Source organism: Tachyglossus aculeatus, chromosome 3 (assembly GCF_015852505.1).
Source record: "Tachyglossus aculeatus isolate mTacAcu1 chromosome 3, mTacAcu1.pri, whole genome shotgun sequence".
Taxonomy (NCBI): Eukaryota; Metazoa; Chordata; class Mammalia; order Monotremata; family Tachyglossidae; genus Tachyglossus; species Tachyglossus aculeatus.
In genome coordinates this window covers 72,969,321-72,992,596 of record NC_052068.1, presented here as the reverse complement: position 1 = coordinate 72,992,596, position 23,276 = coordinate 72,969,321, and the positions used below count along the sequence as shown (strand labels likewise).

General features: G+C 43.1%; 1 protein-coding gene and 1 non-coding gene across 2 annotated transcripts in view; one reads left to right on the top strand and one right to left on the bottom strand.

Annotated features, from left to right (window-relative positions):
• Nucleotides 1-23,276, bottom strand: part of NRG3 (neuregulin 3) — a 1,039,421-nt gene that overhangs the window by 91,190 nt on the left and 924,955 nt on the right. The gene's annotated exons all lie outside the window — the stretch shown is intronic.
• Nucleotides 6,247-6,383, top strand: LOC119926262. Its single transcript, XR_005450150.1, has one exon. It is a non-coding gene; the product is annotated as a small nucleolar RNA SNORA7 (small nucleolar RNA).

The window sequence follows — 23,276 nt, the reverse complement described above, 5'->3', positions numbered from 1 at the left end:
GACTGAACCAGCAAGTTAACGGTTTGGATGGAGAGGAAAGGGCAGATCTTGGTGATGTTGTGGAGGTGAGACCGGCAGGTTTTGGTGACGGATTGGATGTGAGGAGTGAACGAGAGAGCGGAGTCGAGGATGTCACCAAGTTTGCGGGCTTGTGAGACGGGAAGGATGGTAGTGCCTTAGATGGGGAAGTCAGGGAGAGGGCAGGTTTTGGGAGGGAAGATGAGTTCAGTCTTAGACATATTGAGTTTTAGATGGTGGGCAAACATCCAGATGGAGATGTCCTGAATGCAGGAGGAGACACGAGCCTGAAGGGAGGGAAAGAGAGCAGGGGCAGAGATGTAGATTTGTGTGTCATCAGCGTAGAGATGATAGTTGAAGCTGTGGGAGCAAATGAGTTCACCAAGGGAGTAAGTGTAGATAAAGAACAGAAGGGGATCAAGAACTGACCCTTGAGGAACCCCTACAGTAAGGGAATGGGAGGAGAAGGAGAAGCCCTCAAAGGAGACTGAGAATGAACAGCTGGAGAGATGAGGAGAACCAGGAGAGGACAGAGTCTGTGAAGCCAAGGTTGGATAGCATGTTGAGGAGAAGGGGGTGGTCCACAGTGTCGAAGGCAGCTGAGAGGTAGAGGAGGATTAGGATAGAGTAGAAGCCAGTAGCTGCCAAGCCCTGCATCAACAAATACTACTATTATTAGTATTGTTTCTAAGTGGACACTAAGTGCCAAGGTTGGGTTAGAGATGATCAGGTACAATTCTCCGTTCCACCCAGGGGTCTCATTTAAGATGGAGGAAGAATAGAAATTTAATCCCCATTTTACAGATGTGAGAACTGAGGCACAGAGAAGTCAAGCAACTTGCCCGTGGTCACACAGCAGAGATGTGGCAGGGCAGGTCACCTGACTCTCAGGATCATGCTTCTCCCAAAAGGCCATGCTGCTTCTAGTGTTGAGCTGCTTCTCTATTAGGAGCTAGGATAGAGATAAGATTATCAATAATAATAATTATGGTATTTGTTAAGTGGTATGTACTAAGCACTGTTCTAAGCGCTGGGGTAGTTACAAGGTAACTAGGCTGTCCCACATGGGGCTAATGCTCTTAATCCCTATTTTACAGATGAGGTAAATGAGGGACAGAGAAGTTAAGTGGGTTGCCCTAGGTCACACAGCAGACAAGTGGCAGAGCCAGAATTAGAACCCACATCCTCTGATTCCCAAGCCCGTGCTCTTTGCACTAAGCCACATTGCTTCTGAATAGTAGGAATAGCTTTTATTAAGATCATCCTGTGTGCAAAGCACTCTATTAAACCCCTAGGAAAGATTATATAGGTGAGAAATGGGCAGTGTCCCTGGCTCTGAAGGAGCAAACAATCTGAGAATAAAGTGGGAAAAGGGAATGGTGGTGGACACCCAATCAGACATTGTACCTAAGATGGGGTTCACCTAAATGGGGAGTTCACAAAGCTGGGCTCTTGTCCCAACTACATCCCTAATGTGGAGGAATGAAGAAGGGCAGGAAATGTACTGGAGATAATAATAATAATAATGATGGCATTTGTTAAGCACTTACTATGTGTGAAGCACTGTTCTAAGCACTGTGGGGGGGATACAAAGTGATCAGGTTGTCACACATGGGGCTCACAATCTTCATCCCCATTTTACAGATGAGGTAACTGAGGCACAGAGAAGTTGAGTGACTTGCCTAAAGTCACACAGCTAAGTGGCAGAGCCGGGATTAGAACCCATGACCTCTGGCTCCCAAGCCCGGGCTATTTCTACTGAGCCATGCTGCTTCTATGAAGATGGAGATGAAAATGAAGATCACCCTACCTATAATCTATTTGGGTGTCGGTCTCCTCCACTAGATTATAAACTCTTTGTGGGCAGGGGATCATATCTACCAACACTATTATTCACTTATTCAGTCATATCTATTGAGAGCTTCCTGTGTGAAGAACACTGTACTAAGAGCTTGGAAAAATAAACGTAATAACTAGACTCATTCCCTGGCCACAATGAGCTCGCAGTCTATATACGGGGAGAAAGATATCGATACTAATAAACTACAGATATGTTTGTAAGTGCTGTGGGGTTGGGAGGGAGGAAGAAGAAAGGAAGCAAGTCAAGATGTCTCAGAAGGGAGTGGAAGAAGAGGAAGGGGCGGCTAGTCTGGGAAAACCTCGGAGGAGATGGGCCTTCAGCAAGGCTTTGAAGAAGGGTAGAGTAATTTTCTGTCTGATTTGAGGAGGGAGGGCATTCCAGACCAAAGGCAGGATGTGGGCCAAGGGTCAGAGGAGAGACAGGTGAGACTGAGGCACAGTGAGAAGGTTAGGACTAGAGGAGCAAAGTGTGCAGGCAGGGTTGTAGAAAGAGAGTAGTGAGGTGAGAGGTAGGAGGAGGCAAGGTGGTAAAGTGCATTAAAGCCAATGGTGAGGGGTTTTTGTTTGACACGGAGGTGGATGGGCAACCACTGGAGTTTTTTGAGGAGTGGGGTGATATGTCCTGAATGTCTTTGTAGAAAAATGAACTGAGCAGCAGGGCGAAGTATGGACTGGAGTGGGGAGAGACAGGAGGATGGGAGGTCAGAAAGGAGGCTGATGCAGTAATCCAGGCATCAGTAATCCAGGCATTAATTTCCCAAGATGCTTTAGTAAAGTGCTCTGCACATAGTAAGTGCTCAATAAATACTAATGATTGATTAGTTGATTGAGTGAGTATAGATTTTGGATGCCTTCAAAGGAAATGCCTAAATCTCTTCTTTTATGAGCCCACTATAAATTACCTTTATTTTACAGACTACTGCTTACCAGTACCATACATCTTGAGACAAAATTGGGATTTATTTGATGAAATTTGTCATGAGACACTCCTTGCACCTGAAGGCTACTGAAACAATCAGTTCTTTTGTGCAATTGTCAGCTGACATGAAACGATAAAAAAATATGTAAAAAACCTTATCTGTTGAGAAACAGAAAGCAGCATGGCCTGATGGACAGAGCATGAGCTTGGGAGTCAAAAGGACCTGGTTTCCAATCCCAGCTCCAAACTCAGCTGCCCAAAACCAAAACTCTGGTTTTCTAGCCTCAGTATTCTATGGCTTTTAGTTTACTTTATTTTAAATAATAATAATGGTGGTATTTGTTAAGCACTTACTATTAGCCAAGAACTATACTAAGCACTGGGATAGATACAAGATAATCAGGTCAGACATGATAGGACCTCCAAGTTCTGATTATATCATACCTTCCCTAGCGCTTAGTACCTGGTGGAGTGGGAGAAGAGATACTTAATCCCCATTTTACAGATAAGGATTCTGAGGCCCAGAGAAGTTTACCACAGACTGGGATTAGCGCCCAGATCCTCTGACTCTCAGGTTCCACTTGCATTCAACCCTGTTCTCTGTCTCTTGTGCTGTTTTTGTCTTATTTTATTGTCTGCTTGTTGCCAGACCTCTCTCCCCTTTCGATCATTACCAATCAATGGAATTTATTGAGCACTTACAGTGTACAGAGCACTGTACTAAGCACTTGGTAGAATATAGTAGAATTGGTACACATGATCCTCGCCCTCAGGGAATTTAAAATCTAGTGGAGGAGATGGACGTTAAAATAATTTCGGGCAGGAGTAAGCAACAGGGAATAAGGGTATGTACCCAAGTTCTGTGGGCTTGGGGTGAGTACCAAAGGGCTTACGAGGTGTGGACCTCCTTACCTAGATACTGCAGAAAGGAGGGAGGGGATACAGTGGAGAGGTGAGAGATTAGTCAGGGAAGTCTCCCTGAAGGAGATATTCTTAGATTACAAACCTGGGCCTGTTTCTCACCTGGATACTCGCTTCTAGAGTTTAGCATAGTGCTCTGCACAAAGGAAGTGCCTAATGAATACTAGTATTCATTATTAGTTAATGAATTATTAACTATTAACTAATTATTAACTACCATTATTTGTAAGCACATATTCTTCACCTGTGCTGGGAAGCAGCAGCACGGGACAGAGTCGAGGGCGGAGACTCAAGTTTACTGCGTGGAAGGAGGCAATAGCAAACCACTTCCAATTTCTTACCAAGAAAACTATGGATACACTACCAGTATGACTGCAGATGGAGGTGGGGTGTTCTGGGAGAGATGTGCCCTTGTTTTGTTGTCTGTCTCCCCCTTCTAGACTGTGAGCCCATTGTTGGGTAGGGACCGTCTCTATATGTTGCCAACTTGTACTTCCCAAGTGCTTAGTACAGTGCTCTGCACACAGTAAGCGCTCAATAAATACGATTGAATGAATGAATCACTATGGGTTGGAGATGAATCAACGGCATAGACAAGACTGATATTTATACTACAGATGCTGGAATAGACACAAAATAATCAGACTGGACACAGTCCCTGGCCCACATGGGGTTCACCATCTCAGAGATATTTTATCCCTGAAGAATAAACCGAGGCCTGAAGAGTTTAAGTGACTTGAACATGGTCACCCAGGTCTATTGACTCCATCAAGACCTGTATTCTTTTTTTATTATTATAATAATAATGGCATTTGTTAAGTGCTTACTATGTGCAAAACACTGTTCTAAGTGCTGATGGTATTTAAGTGCTTACTAAGTGCCAAGCACTGGACTAAGCACTGGGGGAGATACAAGCTAGTCAACTTATATACAGTTCATGTATCACATGGGGCTCACAGTCTTATTTCTCCTTTTGCAGGTGAGGAAACTGAGGCACAGAAAAGTTAAGTGACTTGTCCAAGGTCACCTAGAAGACAAGTGATGGAACCAGGTTTAGAGCCCAGCTCCTTTTGATTCCCAGGTCCGTGCTTTTTCCAGTAGGCCACAGTGCTTCTTCAAGACCCAAGAGGCTATGTTTAGAGCACAGACCTGGAAGTTAGAAGTATATTCATTCATTCATTCAATCGTATTTATTGAGCACTTATTGTGTGCAGAGAACTGTACTAAGCGCTTGGGAAGTACAAGTTGGCAACATATAGAGACGGTCCCTACCCAACAACGGGCTCACAGTCTAGAAGGGGGAGACAGACAATAAAACAAAACATGTAGACAGGTGTCAAGTCATCAGAATAAATAGAAGTAAAGCTAGATGCACATCATTAACAAAATAAATAGAATAGTAAATATGTACCAGTAAAATAGAGTAATAAATCTGTACAAACATATAAACAGGTGCTGTGGGGAGGGGAAGGAGGTAGGGCGGGGGGGATGGGGAGGAGGAGAGGAAAAAGGGGGCTCAGTCTGGGATTATGGTATTTACTAAGTGCTTACTATGTGTCATGCAGTCCCTGCCCAATTGAGGGCTCACAGTCTTAATCCTCATTTTGCAGTTGAGGTAACTGAGGCACAGAGAAGTTAAGTGACTTGTCCAAGGCCAACACGGGTTCTAATCCGACTCTGCCACTTGTCTGCTGTGTGACACTAATCTACTACTTTACATTTCATACTAATTGCTGAATTGTACTTTCCAAGCACTTAGTACAATGCTCTGCACACAGTAAGCGCTCAATAAATGGGATTGAATGAATGAATTGTCTATGCCTCAATTCCCTCATCTGTAAAAGGGGGATTAAAACTGTGAACCCTAGGACACACAAGAACTGTGTCCAACCCAATTATCTTGTATCTACCCCGGTGCTTCCCCTGTCAGGATGGCACCTGGAGCGTTTCCAGTACTCTACCAGTATCGGCTAAGGGAGGGAGAGTCAAGCAGAGGCATATCCATTCTATTACTAGTTCGGGCAGTGGTTAGCAAGTGGAAGGCAATCTGCTACAAGTCAAAACTCAGCTGTGCTGGACAGCAGTGGCATGGGAGAGAGTCGAGGGCAGAGACTCAAGTTTATTGTGTGCAAGAAAGCAATGGTAAACCACTTATGTATTTTTACCAAGAAAACTCTATGGATGCACTTCGAGGAAGATTGCAGATGGATGTGGGGCATTCTGGAAGAGTTGCCTCCATGGAGTCGCTATGAGTCAGAAATGACTTGACAGCATAAGAGAAGACCCCAGTGTTTAGAACAGTGCCTGGCACATAGTAAGCACTTAACAAATACTACTGTTATTATTATTATTAAGTAGTTCACATCAAAAATATGAAGTGACTTCACACTCGTATACATTTATATGTATATATAAGTAACTGATGTGACAGAAACAACATCAAATACAATCAGTTGTCTAGGATACAGGATGTCTACAGAGGCATCAATTCAGCAGTCATGATAACTGCAATCTCTAGAAATACAAGACCCCTCTCAGGGTCGCACCTGGAGAGTTTCCAGTACTCTACAGTCTCGACTATGGAAGGGAAAGTTAAGCAGAGGCCTAATCATTCCATTCTTAGCTTGGGCAGTGGCTAGCGAGTGGAAGGCAATCTGCTACAAGTCAAAACTCACCCATGCTGGGCAGCAGCAGCATGGGAGAGAGTCGAGGGTGAAGACTCGAGTTTACCGCATAGAAGGCGGCAAACCACTTCTGTACTCTACCAAGACAACACTACCAGAATGATTGCAGATGGAGAATGGGGCATTCGGGGAGAGATGAGTCCATGGTGTTGCTATGGGTCAGAAACAACTTGACAACATAAGACAAGAAATACAAAAGCAACATTTTTAAAATAATGTGTGAGTCAGATTGATTAAGCATTCATCCAATTGGAAGGGGAAGGTGATTACTGGATTAAGATATATGAAATCCATAAATGCTGATATTCAACCATGACTCAGTTTGTTCCAAGATACAAGTCAATTTCATTTATCATTAGTTATCTGTAAGGGCTGTTCGACCTTCTCCTTTATTAGGTTCAGAACACTGCTGGTGCTCAAAAAACATTTCACTTGTGCCCTAACTCTCAGCAGCTCAATGAACTGAATGTTTTAGTCTAGAGATTGAATAGCACTTACAGCACTCAGTGAGAGTGGGGTGAAGAGTCCTTTATACAACACTAATGTAGGACTCTCAGGGAAAGAATAGGTTTCACATTCTTTCAGTCCTTGTAAGCCCTGGGAGATTATCTGAGAAATGATCTTCATCTTCTTGTATGTTCTCTTTTAATCTGCTCCCTACTTTCAGAAAAGCCCCTTCGTCATGTGGAGAAGGGGTGTCTTGGGGGTCCTTGGGAAGTCAGCTGCTGGCTCTGGAGTGGCAGCTTGCAGGGTGTCCTGCTGAGGCCACGACCCTCCAGAAATTTCCTCATGAGCAAAGTCGAACCTCCATGCTGGACATGGTGGGTGGGAGAGCGGAGCTTTGGAGAATGCAAAGCAGGGTGGCTCATACAGCTTGAGTGCTCATATAGCTGAGTCCTGCAAAACCTTGAGGTGGTTAGCTCACTCATGGCTTACAGCATTACCTCTTTCAAGCCATTTAGGAAACCGTGGCTCCACAGAATACACAGATAACGCAGTGGGTTGAAAAGAGAGTGACCATCCATTCTACAATAGGCAGGGCACTTGGGTCACTGTGTGATCTTAGTCAAGTCACTTAACTTCTCCACACCTCAGTTTCCTCAGCTGCAAAGTGAGGATTCAATACCTGTCCTCCCTCCTACTTAGACCATGAGTCTCATGTTGGACAGGAAATTATCTGGCCTGATTAACTTGTATGTATATGTACCCCAGCACTTAGTACAGTGCTTGACACGTGGGAAACACTTAACAAATACAATTAGGGAAAAAAAAGACAGTCCTGGATTTCATGATCTGATCCTGCCACTAGAAAAATGTCTTGCAGGAATACTTAATGCTCTCTGTCTCTCCCTCTCTTCCTCTCTCTCACTCTCCTCCATTTCACCTTCCAACAGACTACTCAGGCTCTGCCCCATCAGCTATCTTATTGTGCATACTGCTAGGGTCCCAGGAATGGTCTAAGGACCCCTTTATGAGTCAATGATTTTTCCATCTTAGTCCATCACAGCAAAATCCCGTCTGTCCTTGGACCATTATCAAAACACTTCCCTCTGACCACATTTATTTTCATTACAATTGGCTATGTGTTTTTAAGGGCTACCAGGATCTCGAGCCAAAAGTATCCTTGGGAGACCTTATCTTTATCTCTACATTGCATTTATACAGTCTGTCCTTTGGTTTATCTTCTTTAGAGTGCAAGAATCGAAGCTCCTGGAGGATGGAGCCCATTCCATTTTTTTTTTAAACTCCTCTTCTGTGCTCCCAAGCTCTGAGTGCAGGGGGGCTCTGTCCACAACACACAACTGACTCTGGAGCCCATAAATGTTGCTACCAAAGGTGAGATTTTCTCAGTGTGTGTGACTGATAAAGTACATGTGGCAGGATTGCAAATCTTCTGTGGCTTTACAAATAGTCACCCACACACTGACTCACAGCAAGTAGTAATTAATATGACCGGAGGATATAAAAAAATGCTGATTTCATCTCTCCTGTTGCTTAAGTGCTTCTTGGACTGATAAAGTGTGTGAATTTATTTGCCAGGCTATGCTAAATAATTTAATTAAACGGGAAAAAGGTGCACCACCAGGAAGTGATTTTCTCTACCGTATTGTGGCAGGATGATGACCCCATAAACCCAACCGCCCCCTCCCCGCTGCCATGTCCTCATGACCATGGTTGCCTTGTGGCCTCCAAATTCCAGTTATTGGTCCCCAGTTTGGCAGGAAGAGAGCCAAGAAACCTGGGTCTCAGATCCACTGTGCTCAGTCCACCATTCCATGCTGTCTCTCCTGGCTGTGTCAGAAGTCACCCTCCCCATCTAGTCATAGACTCCCTAATACCTTCACCTTCCAAGATGTGTCATTTCACCCCCTCAATCCATCAATCACAGTTTTTGAGCACTTACTGTATTCAAAGCGTGGTACTAAATGCTTGGGCCAGCACAGTATAACAGAGTTGGTAAACACGATCCCTTCCAACCAGGAGCTTACAGTCAGACAGCGGAGACTGCCGTTAAAATTAATTACAGATAGGGGAAATAATAGCATATAAGGATATGTATATGAGTACTTGGCAGCACTGCCTTCACTCAGTTCTACTCTTTGTCATTCACTTTGTGTATCATAATAATAATAATAATGATAATAATAATAATGATGGCATTTGTTAAGTGCTCACTATGTGCAAAGCACTGTTCTAAGTACTGGGGAGGTTACAAGGTGATCAGGTTGTCCCATGGGGGGCTCACAGTCTTAATCCCCATTTTACCGATGAGGGAACTGAGGCACAGAGAAGTTAAGAGACTTGCCCAAAGTCACACAGCTGACAGTTGGTGGAGCCGGGATTTGAACCCATGACCTCTGACTCCAAAGCCTGTGCTCTTTCCACTGACCCACACTGCTTCTTCATAATTCTCTGTAGGGACTGAACAAATGCTGTTGTTGATGATGAATACAATCTTATGAATGCATCCTTCCTTGTTTCTTACTGAACACCAAATATTATCCCCAAAACCTAGAATGGTGCTAAACACCCCAAGGAGGTTTAGCAAAGACTAGCTGGCTAACTAAGCCGCTGTTTACACATGCTCAGCTGCTATTTACACATCCACAGAAACAGTGGGACAACTATAGCAAGGACATCATTTTATCCCTGGAAGATGGTTTGAATCTAATCCATTTGAATAATCAGAGGAGCTATTTATGAAATTCAGCTGTAGGCTGAGGGTCAGAGGATAATTAGTTTTCTGAGGTAATGATGAAAAAGAAAAAAAGTAAAAAGAATATATAAATAAGGTAGCTTATTTCCTAACAGTGATATGAAAACTAGCACATTTAAATTTCAATTAATCTAGTAGCTAATAGAAAAATATCAGATGTCTCTCTCCCTCTTTCTCCCTCATAAATTCTTGAAAATAACCTGTCTGCTACAAATCTTTAAGACAGTTCTCTTTGCCTATTTAATCAATTGATATTCAAGGACAACAGGAAATAGCTACGTTCTATGAATTCTGCATAACATTTGATGAGGTATAAGAGGAAAGAGAGGAAGTGTGGGAAAGAGGGAGGGAAGGGGAGAGAGGGCGAGAAAGAGAAAGAGAGAGAAATTGGGAGAGAAAAGAAAGTAGAGAGAAAGAGAAAACAAGATAATCAATACGATGCCTAAGACAGAAAAAGAACTGGACAACCAGAGCTAAAGAGAAACAAACTGTGGGAGCCCCACCGCACAGGCGCTATAGGAGCGATAGCAGTCAAACATTTCAATGCATGATCACTGAAACCAAAACACATGAGTGAAACCATTGCAGCCTCAAGTCTGTATTGACTGCAAACCTATGGATCCGCTTAGATGGTCTCATGGTTTCCCATTGGGTGGTATTGGTATTGGGCCAGTGAAGTGCACAGTAGGGAAAAGGAATCAATCATAATTACTGAGAACTTACTATGTGCAGAGCACCCTACTAAGCACTTGGGAGAGCACAATACAACAGAATTAGCAGACACGCTCCCTCCACTTGATAAGAATGAGACCCATTCCCTTCCCTTCTAGAAGCTGCCATGCTCATCCTCAGTGCTAGATCAATTAGTTCAACTCTACCCTGAGAGTGTTCATTCATTTATTCAGTTGTACTTATTGAGTGCTTACTGTGTTTAGTGCACTGTCCTAAGCACTTGAGAGAGTACAATATAACATCAGACATATTCCCTGCCCACAACGAGTTCACAGACTAGAGTGTGGTCTCTTTCCCAACTTGTACTTCCCAAGCGCTTAGTACAGTGCTCTGCACACAGTAACCGCTCAATAAATAAGATTGAATGAATGAATTCCCATGGTACAAAGACACTGAGACGGAGGGTGCAGGAATTCTTGCTCTTTAGCTGAACACAGGTACTTTGACCTGTCCTTAAAATACATTTAAACCTTTAACAAGAGCTATGAAATAAGAGATGCTTTTCACAATGTCACTTAGCACCTCTTCAGAGTAATCAGGAGGGAGGCACTGGCAATCAAAGTCTTTGCCCTTATCTGCTTACCAGGGTCCCCAAGAGTCATCACTACCCTCTTGAGAGTCCACTGCAATCACCCACACACTTTCATCTTCTTCTGGGTCAATCCTGGCCAGACTCGTTCCTTCCCTTCTCCTGCTGAATCACTGCTAAGTGAAGGAGATTGGACTTTTCTGTGCCTAGGTCAAGGACAGGAAAGGTGGGAGAAGGACCTCCTACTCAGACTCTGTGGGCTAACCTGGAGCCCCACTGCCTTCCAATAAGATTTCCTGATCAATCAATCAATCAATCGTATTTATTGAGTGCTTACTGTGTGCAGAGCACTGTATTAAGTGCTTGGGAAGTACAAGTTGGCAACATATAGAGATGGTCCCTACCCAACAGTGGGCTCACAGATCACGGTAGTTCTTAAATGGCCTCAAGTTTTCCTTTCACAAAGGGTGCTATCATCCCTCAAAGGCATCTGCCCAAAGCGCTCAATAGATATAGAAGGAGCATGGCTCAGTGGGAAGAGAACGGGCTTGTGAGTCAGAGGTCATGGGTTCTAATTCCGGCTCTGCCACATGTCTGCTGTGTGACCTTGAGCAAGTCACTTAACTTCTCTGAGCCTCAGTTACCTCATCTGTAAAATGGGGATTAAGACTGTGAGCCCTATGTGGGACAACCCGATCACCTTGTATCCCCCCCAGCACCAGGAACAGTGCTTTGTACGTAGTAAGTGCATAACAGATGCCATCATTATTATTATTATAGACCACTGATTGATTGATTGATTCACAAGGGCCTACCTAGCAATATAGAATAATCTTAGTTTTAGGGAAGATTGGCCTGTTATGAAGAACAGCTCTTTCTGCAAGAAAAAATGCCATGTGTGGATTAAATAAAAGTGCAATGCTGGAATTAGAAGGACATTCCCAAATAGAAAGATGGGGGGAAGTAAAGTGTAATAAAAAATTTATCTCCATTTTATGAGTAACATGGGCTGGTGAAAAGAGCACAGGCCGGGGGTTGGGAGATCTGGATTTTAATCTTCACTCTGCCACTTGAAAGCCATGTGACCTGGGTGAGTCCCTTAATTTCCTTATGCCTTACTTTCCCCTTCCTTAAAATGGAGGATCAATGCCGGTTCTACCTCTCACTTGGACTGTAAGCCTCACACGGGGCATAACAGTAGTTTTTGTTAAGTGCTTACTATGGTCCAAACACTGTACTAAATGCTGGGGTATATTTGAAATAAATTGGTTGGACATGGACCCTGTCCCTGAGAAAGAGAATGGGCTAATGACAAGAGAAAAGACTTAGAAGTCAGAAGATCTGGGTTCTAATCCCTGCTCTGCCACATTCCTGATGTGTGACCTTGGGCAAGTCACACAACTTTTCTGTGCCTCAGTTTTCTCCTCTAAATTAGGGATTCAATACGTGGTCCTCCTTCTTAGATTATGAGCCCCATGTGGGACAAGGGCTGTGTCCAAGCTGATTATCTTGTTTCAAATACAGTACCAATTATTACTATTATGAAAGGAAAGCAAAGGTTTGGGTGCTAATGCAAATCCATGGATGGAAATCAGGTGTGAGTTACATTACAATCCATTTGTGATACTCATTCATTCATTCATTCAATCGTATTTATTGAGCGCTGTGTGCAAAGCACTGTACTAATCACTTGGGAGAGTACAATACAATAATAAACAGACACATTCCCTGTGACACATTCCCTGCCCGCATCAAGCTTACAGTCTAGAGCAAGAGAGAAAGACAACAACATAAATAAATACATAAATTACAGATATGGAAAGAAGTGTTGTGGGGCTGGGATGAGAGAAGAACAAAGGGAGCAAGTCAGGGCAATGCAGAAGGGAGTGGGAGAAGAGGAAAGGAGGGGCTTAGTCTGGGAAGGTCTCTTGGAGGAGATGTGCCTTCAATAAGGTTTTGAAGCAGGGGAGAGTAACTGTCAGATTTGAGGAGGGTGTTCCAGGCCAGAGGGAGGATGTGGGTGAGGGATCGGTGGCAAGATAGGAGAGATGGAGGCACAATGAGAAGGTTAGTATTAGAGGAGTGCAGAGTGTGGGCTGGGCTGTAGTAGGAGAGTAGCAAGGTGAAGTAGGAGGGGACAAGGTGACTGAGTGCTTTAAAGCCAATGGTGAGGAGTTTTTGTTTGATGCAGAGGTGGATGGGCAGCCACTGGAGTTTTTTGAGGAGTGAGGTGGCTTATCCAGAACATTTTTGTAGAAAAATGATCTGGGCAGCAGAGTGAAGTATGGACTGGAGTGGCGAGAGGTAGGAGGCTCGGCAGTCAGCAAGGAAGAGGATGTAGTGATACAGGTGGGATAGGGTGAGTGATTGTATTAACGAGGTAGCAGTTTGGATGGAGAGGAAAGCGGGGATTTTACAGATAAGGTAACTGGTTACATTTACTGGGACCGATAGGATTTAGTGATTAATTGAATATGTGGGTCGAATGAGAGAAAGGAGTCAAGGACGACACCAAGGTTACGGGCTTGTGAGACAAGAAGGATGGTGGTGCCATCTACAGTGATGGGAAAGTCAGGGGGAGGACTTGAAGAAACAGGAGGACAGCCAAGTAGAGATGTCTTGAAGGCAAAAGGAAATGCGAGACTGCAGAGACCGAGAGAGATCGGGCTGGAGATATAGATTTGGGTGTCATCCTCATAGAGACAGCAGTTGAAGCCATGGGACCAAATGAGTTCTCCAAGGGAGTGGGTGAAGGTGGAGAATAGAAGGGGATCCAGAACTGAATCAATAAAAGCAGCATGGCCTAGTGGAGAGAGCCCAGGCCTGGGAATCAGAGGGCCTGGGTTCTAATCGCACTCCGCCACTTGTCTGCTGTGTGACCTTGGGCAAGTTAGCTGACTTTTCTATGCCTCATCTGTAAAATGGGGATTAAGTCTGTGAGTGCCATGTGGGACATGAATTGTGTCCAACCTGATGCTTAGTACAGTTCTCTGCACACAGTAAGCACTCAATAAATACGATTGAATGAATCTTTTATCTACCTAATGCTTAGGACAGTGCCTGGCACATAGTAAGCACTTAACAAATACCACTAAAAAAAAGGAGTTAGGCTGAAGGATATAGTGGGCAAAGGAGGAGATGTGGGATATTAAGAGGAAAATGAAAATGTTTCTTACGATAGCAATGTACACAAAGGGGCTTCATCCACAGAGATATACAAAACAACAAAATGAGGCTGAAATCGGGTGAATGAAGCAGGGACAATTTGGTATGTAAGGAAGAAAGTGGTGTAAATCCACGAAGAGGATCTGTATAACTGTAAAGCTTATCGGTAGCTTCCTCTTTAAATCTAGTCCATCAAAGGCAGCTTTGATGTTTTAACACCATAAAATGAAATGCTGGACGAGGGACACAGATGTTCAAGAGAAGAACTTGAACAAGCAGTGAAGGGACCATGAGAAAATCTCTTGATAGACAGCATAAACCACTGACATTGTAAAGACAGAAGCATTTAATATTGAATGCCCCTTAATTCACGTCCAAAGAAAATATCTTCTGACTCATCTTCCTTCTCGATCAATGACTTAACAATGTTTTCCTAAATTTAGGGAACTGCAGTATGCTTTGGCTTTGAGACTTTTGAAGTAATATTCTGGAAAATGCATATTTCTAGAAGTAGCTTAGAAGGTTTACAAATCACTTTCTATTTCCTATACAGTACATTTGGTTTTATAAAATGCACCCTCATGTCATATAAATGCTATGAAATACTTCCAGATATAATCTCAGCAGGTATATTAAAGTGTCATACTTTCATGCACGTTTACCTAATTACTCCAGAGGACATCATAAACCAAAGTCTGCAGTAGAAACAACAATTTACTGAGTCCTGATTTCAAGTATTGATATACTTGAAGGGATGACTAAATCAGTTCAGAGCCAGGTTCTCACCTCCCCCCCACCCACTCTAATAATGGTGCTATTTGCTAGGCGCTTATTATGTACAAAGTACTTTACTAAGTACTGGGGAGAGACAAAAGATAATTAGGTCAGACAAAGTTCCCGTCCCACATGGGGCTCACAGTAGGAGGAAGAATTGGTATTGAATCACCATTTTATAGATGAGGTATCTAAGGCACAGAGAAGTTAAGTGACTTACTCAAGGTCACACAGCAGGTGAGTGATGGAACTGGGATTAGAACCCAGGTCCTCTAACTCCCAGGCCTGTGCTCTTTCCATTAGGAAACACTAATCCTCTCTCCAAAACAATCTTCTTCTGTCTCTGTCTCTCTACCATAACATTAATTTAATTAATAATAGCATTTGTTAAGCACTTACTATGTGCCAAGCACTGTTCTAAGCACTGGGGTAGATACAAGGTAATCAGGTTGTCCCACATGGGGCTCACAGTCTTGATCCCCATTTTCCAGATGAGGGAACTGAGGCCCAGAGAAGTGAAGTGACTTGCCCAAAGTCACACAGCTGGCAAATGGCAGAGCCGGGATTAGAACCCATGACCTCTGACTCCCAAGCCCATGCTCTTTCCACTAAGCCATGCTGCTTCTCAGCTCTGCCTCAGCTTGGGCTCACATCTGAGCTCTGTGTCATGTTAGTGGTGAATTTCAAATACATTCTATTCCAAAATAGGAGTATAGTTTGGTTATTTAAGAAGAGAGCTAGACCCGCTACTGTAAACAAGTTTGAATTCTCATCAGCCGGTGGTATTTTTTCACTGAGCACCTATGGAATGGGAAACAACGAACTAAGCATTTGGGAGAGTAGACCAGAAGCAAGATGCATGTTCCCTGCTCTCAAATTGCTCACAATCTTCCAATTATTAAGATTAGGAACTTTAAAATTCAAGAACTAAGTTGTAGCATCTTTCTTTGATAGAGTTGGGAAATTGAGAAATGACCTAGTTATTATTACCATTATTATGACTAGTAATAAGCACTTACAATGTGTCAAAATGCTCTAAATGCTGGGGTAGAAACAAGTTTATCCAGCTGGACACAGTCCCTATCCCTTCTACCCTTCTGAGTAGGAGGAAGAACAGGTTTTGAATCCCCATTTTACAGATGAGGAAACTGAGGCACAGAGAAGCTAAGAGATTTTCCCAAGAAAGGCTCATGGTCTTTCCCCTAGGTCACACTACTTCTCATACAGGTGAGTTACTGGCATAATGGGCCCTTGCACACCAAACTCAAAGGTAGAACAGCCAACATAATGAAAAGTAGCATCCAAACCCTTAAGCTAAGGAGCTTCTGACTCCAGAAACTTGTTTCTGCCGAACTGTTAGCCACACTGTGACAGCAGCATTGGCAGACTGTAAGCTCACCGTGGGCAGGGAACCTGTCTGCCAACTCTCTTGTATTGTACTCTCCCGAGCACTTAGTGCAGTGCTCTGCACACAGTATATGTTCAATAAATACTTTGGATGGATGAATGAGTGAATTGGCCCAAATGCAGAACCTTAACTATAAGTTGAGAAGCAGTACGGCTTAGTGGATACAGCATGCGTCTGGGAGTCAGAAGGACCTGGGTTCTAATCTTGGCTCCACCACATATCTGCTTTATGACCTTGGGCAAATCATTTAATTTCTATTGTCTGTGTGCTTCCATTACCCCTTCTGTAAAATGGGGATCAAGATTGTGAGCCCCATGTGGGAAAGAGATTCTGTCCAACCTGATTAGCTTGTATTTACTCCAGCCCTTAGTACAGTGCCTGGCTCATAGTAAGTGCTTAATGAATATCATTTTTTTTAAAAAAGGAACCACATGAACAGCGAATGGACACTTCTCTGAGATTCCATCAGGGATGTGGCAAGGAAACAACATCAAGACTGACTTAATGGAAATGAAAATGATTCAGATTTTAAAACTATTGCTATACCCTGGGGAGAGCTCCTAATCTTTTGTTTTTTAAATAGCATTTGTTAAGCACTTACTATGTGTCATGTACTGTTCTAAGCACTGGGGAAGATACAAGTGAATCAGACTGGATACAGTCCCTGTCCCACCATGGAGCACACCAAGTAGGAGGGAGAATGGGAAGCAGCATGGCGAAGTGGATAGAGCACAGGCCTGGGAGTTAGAAGGTCATGAGTTCTAATCCCAGCTCTGCCACTTGTCTGCTGTGTGACCTTGGGAAAGTCACTTCACTTCTCTGGGCCTCAGTGACCTCATCTGTAAAATGGGGAATAAGACTGTGAGCCCTATGTGGGACAGGGATTTGCTTGTATCCCCTCCCCCCAGCACTTAGTACAGTGCCTATCACATAGTAAGTGCTTAACAAATACCATAATTATGATTATTGTTGTTTAATCCCCATTTTGCAATTAAGGAAACTGAGGCACAGAGAAGTTAAATGACTTGTCCAAGGTCACACAGCAGGCAAGTGGCAGAGCTAGGATTAGAACCCATGACCTTCTAACTCACAGGCCTGGGCTCTATCCACTTCGCCATGCTGCTTCCCAATATGATAGAGTGCTAAGTAATAGACAAAGTTTATTTTCCAAAGGACACGATGTAAAATGGATTCATGCATTTTCCCACAATCAATGAAAACCAACCAAAGCAATGGAAGTACATTTTAAAATAGTGACAAAAACACAATGTAGTTACAATATCAAGGAGCAGTGTAAATATGTTCCCATATGGAAGATTATGTTACTTTACTACAGTGCAAAGAAACACAAAACTTGGTTCCATTCAGCAAGGCTGAGGCAGAGGCTGGGGATGGTAATAATAATAATAATAATGATGGTATTTAAGCACTTACTATGTGAGAAGCACTGTTCTAAGTGCTGGGGGGATACAAGGTGATCAGGTTGTCCCAGGTGGGGCTCACGGTCTTAATCCCCATTTTACAGATGAGGTAACTGAGGCATAGAGAAGTTAAGTGGCTTGCCCAAGGTCACACAGCTGACAAGTGGCAGATTCGGGATTCGAACCCATAACCTCTGACTCCGTGCTCTTCCACGCTGCTTCTGGTAGCAGCATTACACCTAGACCGATGTCACGTGACTGTGCACAAGGTAACTTTCCTGCACCAAATCTACTTGCGGCAACATGCAGATAGCGTTATATCAGAACACAATTGTGTTAACTCTTCCTCTGTTTTATTTTGAAACTAAAACATATATTAGAGCTGGGCTTAATTTTCAATGGGTTATTTTTCACCTCTCATTTAGCAAAAGGCAACCTGAACTAACTATACTTCCATTATCTATGCAAAATAGATATGTTGTCATTATTTGATCCTAAGTTGTAATGGGCTCTAATCACCCTATCAAGTCACTCAGAATGCTTTGAAGGGAGGGGAAGGGAAGGGCTAAAGACAAGGTACACTTCGAAGTCTGTTTTGAAGTGTGAGATCATCGTAATATCTGCATTAATGTAATAGTGCTATCAGAAAAGAATGGTTATAACAGGGATGGCTGTACTTGCATCAAAGCAAAACAAGCTTCAACACTTCATCAACAGAGACACTAGGGAACAGGGAAATGAAAAAGAAGAAAACTACAAGGGAAGCTAAAATAAACCTGCTATGGGATGTACAGATCAACCAGTAGTGAGATAACAAAACTGAAGAGATCCAGAGATGTAAATGACCATCAGCCCAGGACATTTAATACTACTAATAATAATGATCGCATTTATTAAGCACTTACTATATGCAAAGCACTGTTCTAAGCACTGGGGAGGATACAAGGTGATCAGGTTGTCCCACGTGGGGCTCACAGTCTTAATCCCCATTTTACAGATGAGGGAACTGTGGCACAGAGAAGTGAAGTGACCTGCCCAAAGTCACATAGCTGACAGGTGGAGGAGCTGGGATTTGAACCCATGACCTCTGACTCCAAAGCCCGGGCTCTCTCCACTGATCCATGCTGATTTATTCATCACTAAAAATTATCTATAATAATGGTGGTATTTGTTGAGCACTTACTATGTGCCAAGCACTGTTCTAAGCACTGAGCACTTGGTCCCATTGAAATCACCACAACAACCCTGAAGAAGACAAACAGATCCATCCCCATTACATTTAAAGAACACCCTACAAACTCACGGACAAGGGTTTCTACCATCAAGGAGGAAGCCCTTTGAGATGCAGAAACCAAGACAACATGATTTTAGTGCCACTTTTTGAGGAAGTTGCATCTGCATCAAGGCCATGAAAAATAGTGGCCTTGATTAATTAAGCCCTTTGAGTCCAATGACATTCCTGCAGAAATTTAATCAATCAATTCAGCAAAGATTTTTACTGAGTGCTTACTGATTGCCAAGCACACTGTACTAGAAACTTAGGAGAGAATGACACTGTAGAGTTGATAGACACTTCCCTGCCCAAAAGGAGCTTTTACAGTCCAGAGGGTGAGATGCACATTAAAATAAATTATTAACGGGGGAATTTACCAACATAAAGGGGACTTAATTCTTAACTTCCTCATCAAGTGAAACATAGCAGATATGCCACAGAACTTCAATGATGGCACCATAATATTAACAACACTGGTATTTACTGGGAGCCTTCTGCATGCAATACACTGTGTTAAATGCTTGAGGAATAACAACATATGCACAAGGTATTTCCTCTGCCCACAGGGAGCTAACATTTTAACGACATTACCAAAATTATAATCTTCAAGGAGAAACACAAGCAGACATTTACCCACACCGACAGATATCTCTTGGCCAGAAAAGTCATCTTTGAACCCAGTGTGAATCATTTATATAAAAACCTTCATTCTACAAAGTCTCAAGAAATCTACAAGTTTCCTAATTTGCAGGAGAATAGTCTTTCTGCACCAAATTTACTTGTGCCAACTTTTGCAGATCATGTTGTATCAGAACAGACATGTTATGGGAAGAACTTTCCCTAAATCTTCCACTGTGCTATTTTGAAATGAAAACCCAGATTTTAGCAGAGCTTAATTTAGACTGTGAGCCCCATGTGAGTCAGGGACCGTGTCTGACCTGAGTAACATGTACCTTAGAACAGTGCTTGACACCTAGTAAATCCTTAACAAATATGATAATAATAATAATTATAACGTTAATAACATGGGAGGCACAAGGAGTCTGCAAAGAGAAAAGCTCAGAATCAACAGGCAGTCAGTCTACCTTGCTGCAGCTTGGACAGATTTAGAGTCTGGGTTAGGCTAACTAGAACCATCACACACACAACACGGAACACATATTGTGGGGATTGTGTTCTTGCAGATCCCTGCATTAAGGGACAACTCACGTTATAGTATACCAGGCAGGCTCATGTGGGAAGAACATTACCTGATTGCTTTGTTGCATTCCAGACCAAATGATGTCAAAACACATATTCTGGCAGAACTGAGTGCATTTAATAACTGCATTAAAAACACTTCTACAATTCAGTATCTTTTATCTAAATCTGATTGGAAGCCTTAACTTTCCCTAACAGAAATCAACCTTATTGAGGCGTGTGCTCAAGTTGGCAGTTCCAATAATAGGAGAGTTTAAGGACAGCAAACAGATAAAGATGAGTAGCAGGCAATTTTCCTTCATGAATATTGCCGGGAACTGAATCTTCTGGAACACCAGCAGTACTTTCTCTCTCTAAAGTTGATTAACTAAGTTAACAGTGCCACATTCATTTCCCAAAACATCCATATTTTATAAACTAAGCAATCTTAACTCACTAGGAAACAAATACTGTGTAATTTGTAATGACAGCAGTAACCACTGTGCTCTGTGTGACCCTTCCTGTCCATGATCCCAGGATTCAAGAAGAGCATCTTCCATTCTACACTGGAGTCATATCTTCTGGCTGTTTTCCTCATGAAACAAATACTCCTTCCCCAGATGACGTATGTACTGCCGTCCCTTCGATCTTGCCCACCTCCTTTCGGCTCCGTTTCCTCTTCTTTCCGCATTCTGCGAAGGAACCTCAGCTGGCCTTCCATCAGCCAATCGATAATATTTGTTAAGTGCCTACTGTTTGCAGAGCACCGTACTAAATCCTCGGGGAAATTCAATAGAAGACGTGACCCTGCCTTCAAAGTGCTAACAAATAAATTGGGAGTCAATCCATCAGTGGTCTTTATTGGGCATTTACGGTGTGCAGATCACTGTATGAATTGTATGCAACAGAGGTGGAAAACACAATCTGTGCTCACAACAAGCTAGAGAGGAAGACAGATATTACTATAAATAAATTACAGATATATGCATAAGTACTGAGGGAGGGGTGGAGGGAAGAGTGGTCTTCATTTGGAAAAGAGTATAATGTGAAGAGAGACTGTTCAATCAGTAGAGCCCACTTTCCATCCTGTTAGTACTCCCCTGGCAATAATGATAGTACTGATTAAGCACTTGGTGCAGAACACAATACCAAGGGGCTGGAGGAGAATACTCAGGTGGGAATTAGACATGGATCCTGGCCCTCAGGGGACTCACAATATTTTCCTCAGCAGCATCTACAGGAAAACTGGTGGGGGTACCAGACTCTGGTCAGCCCTGAGAAGCCCAGACAAAACCGTGGGGTTTGTAAGTGACCACTCCACTGCCTTCTCTTGTGTCAGGTAGCCTCTCTAGATTCAGAACCACAGACATTGTTTGAGCTCCTCGTGGTTCCAGCCAGTGTGGTTGACTGTCCCTGTGAAGGAAAACAAGAGCATGAACAGTAGAAATAATGAGGTGGAGAGACCAGGTCAATGGGATACAGCAATGGATGCACATAGCCCAGTCACCCCTCAGTGAGCGTCTGGAAATCCCTTGTGACAGGTATCCATTTCCCTCCCCATTAGGACAGGCATCTGAAGAAGTAGGGACCAACCACTAGAGTCATTCAATCGTATTTATTGAGCACTTACTGTGTGCAGAGCACTGTATCCTAGAGATGCCAGACACTTCCAGCTATTCAGATGCATGTTCTCAGGGACACCTACTATAAAAATATCATCTGGATTATCTGCAAGCTTCTCTGAAAGGGCCAGATTTCTGAGGTGAAAAACCCTAATTCATGGCCCCTGGGACAACTAAAATTAGATGAGGACAAAGCAAGTTAATGACAACTAAATCCCTCTATATTCCATGCAATTTGTAAATGTTCTAGAATCACCTTCTGCCAGGAACTGTGGTTCTTCTCCTCCATGAAGCTGCTTCAGTCTTCAGTGAGGCCTTCCGCAGCCATTGCTGGTGTTGGACTTTTCACCAGCTGGGTGGTCCTAAGATGTGGTCTGGTGGAAAGGTAGTCGTAGTTGAGGGTAGATGGAGTTTCTTGCCAAGAACCAATCAATCTATCAGTGTAATTATTGAAAGCTTACTGTGTAGGGCACTGTACTGAGCGTTTGGGACAGTAAAATACAATAGAATTAGTAGGTATGATCCCTACCCACGAGAAGCTTACAGTCTGGAGGAGAATGGTGAATGGAGCCTTTGTACTGAGACACTGGGGCTGAGAACTTGGACACAGGAATTGAATAATAATGATAATAACAATAATAATGGTATTTGTTAAGCACTTACTATGTGCAAAGCACTGTTCTAAGTGCTGAGGGGATACAAGGTGATCAGGTTGCCCCACGTGGGGCTCACAGTCTTAATCCTCATTTTACAGATGAGGGAACTTAGGCTCAGAGAAGTTAAGTGACTTGTCCAAAGTCACACAGCTGACAATTGTAGAAGCCGGGATTTGAACCCATGATCTCTGACTCCAAAGCCTGTGCTCTTTCCACTAAGCCATGCTGCTTCTCTAGTGGTAGCACTCTCTTTTATACACGTCATATTCCCTCTGGGTCATAGGAAAGTGGGCAGAGGTAGCACACGTGGCCAAGGCCACGTGAAGGTTTAGTTTTCATGCAGCACCATCTGTGACCGAGGTGTCTGCAGAACAGTGCCATAGGCTGCTGCAGAGTCATATGACCCAAGAATCACCACTCAGCTTATCCAACTATTTTTCAGAATTCATTCGTTCGTTCAGTTGTATTTATTGAGCACTTACTGTGTGCAGAGCACTGTACTAAGCACTTGGGAAGTACAAGTTGGCAACATATAGAGACAGTCCCTACCCAACAACAGGCTCACAGTCTAGAAGGGGGAGACAGACAACAAAACAAAGCATGTGGACAGGTGTCAAGTCGTCAGAACAAATAGAGATAAAGCTAGATGCACATCATTAACAAAATATATAGAATAGTAAATATGTACAAGTAAAATAGAGTAATAAATCTGTACAAATATATATACAGGTGCTGTGGGAATAATAATAATAATAATAATAATAATAATATTGGCATTTGATAAGTGCTTACTATGTGCAAAGCACTGTTCTAAGCGCTTGGGGGGATACAAAGTGATCAGGTTGTCCCACGTGGGGCTCACAGTCTTAATCCCCATTTTACAGATGAGGTAACTGAG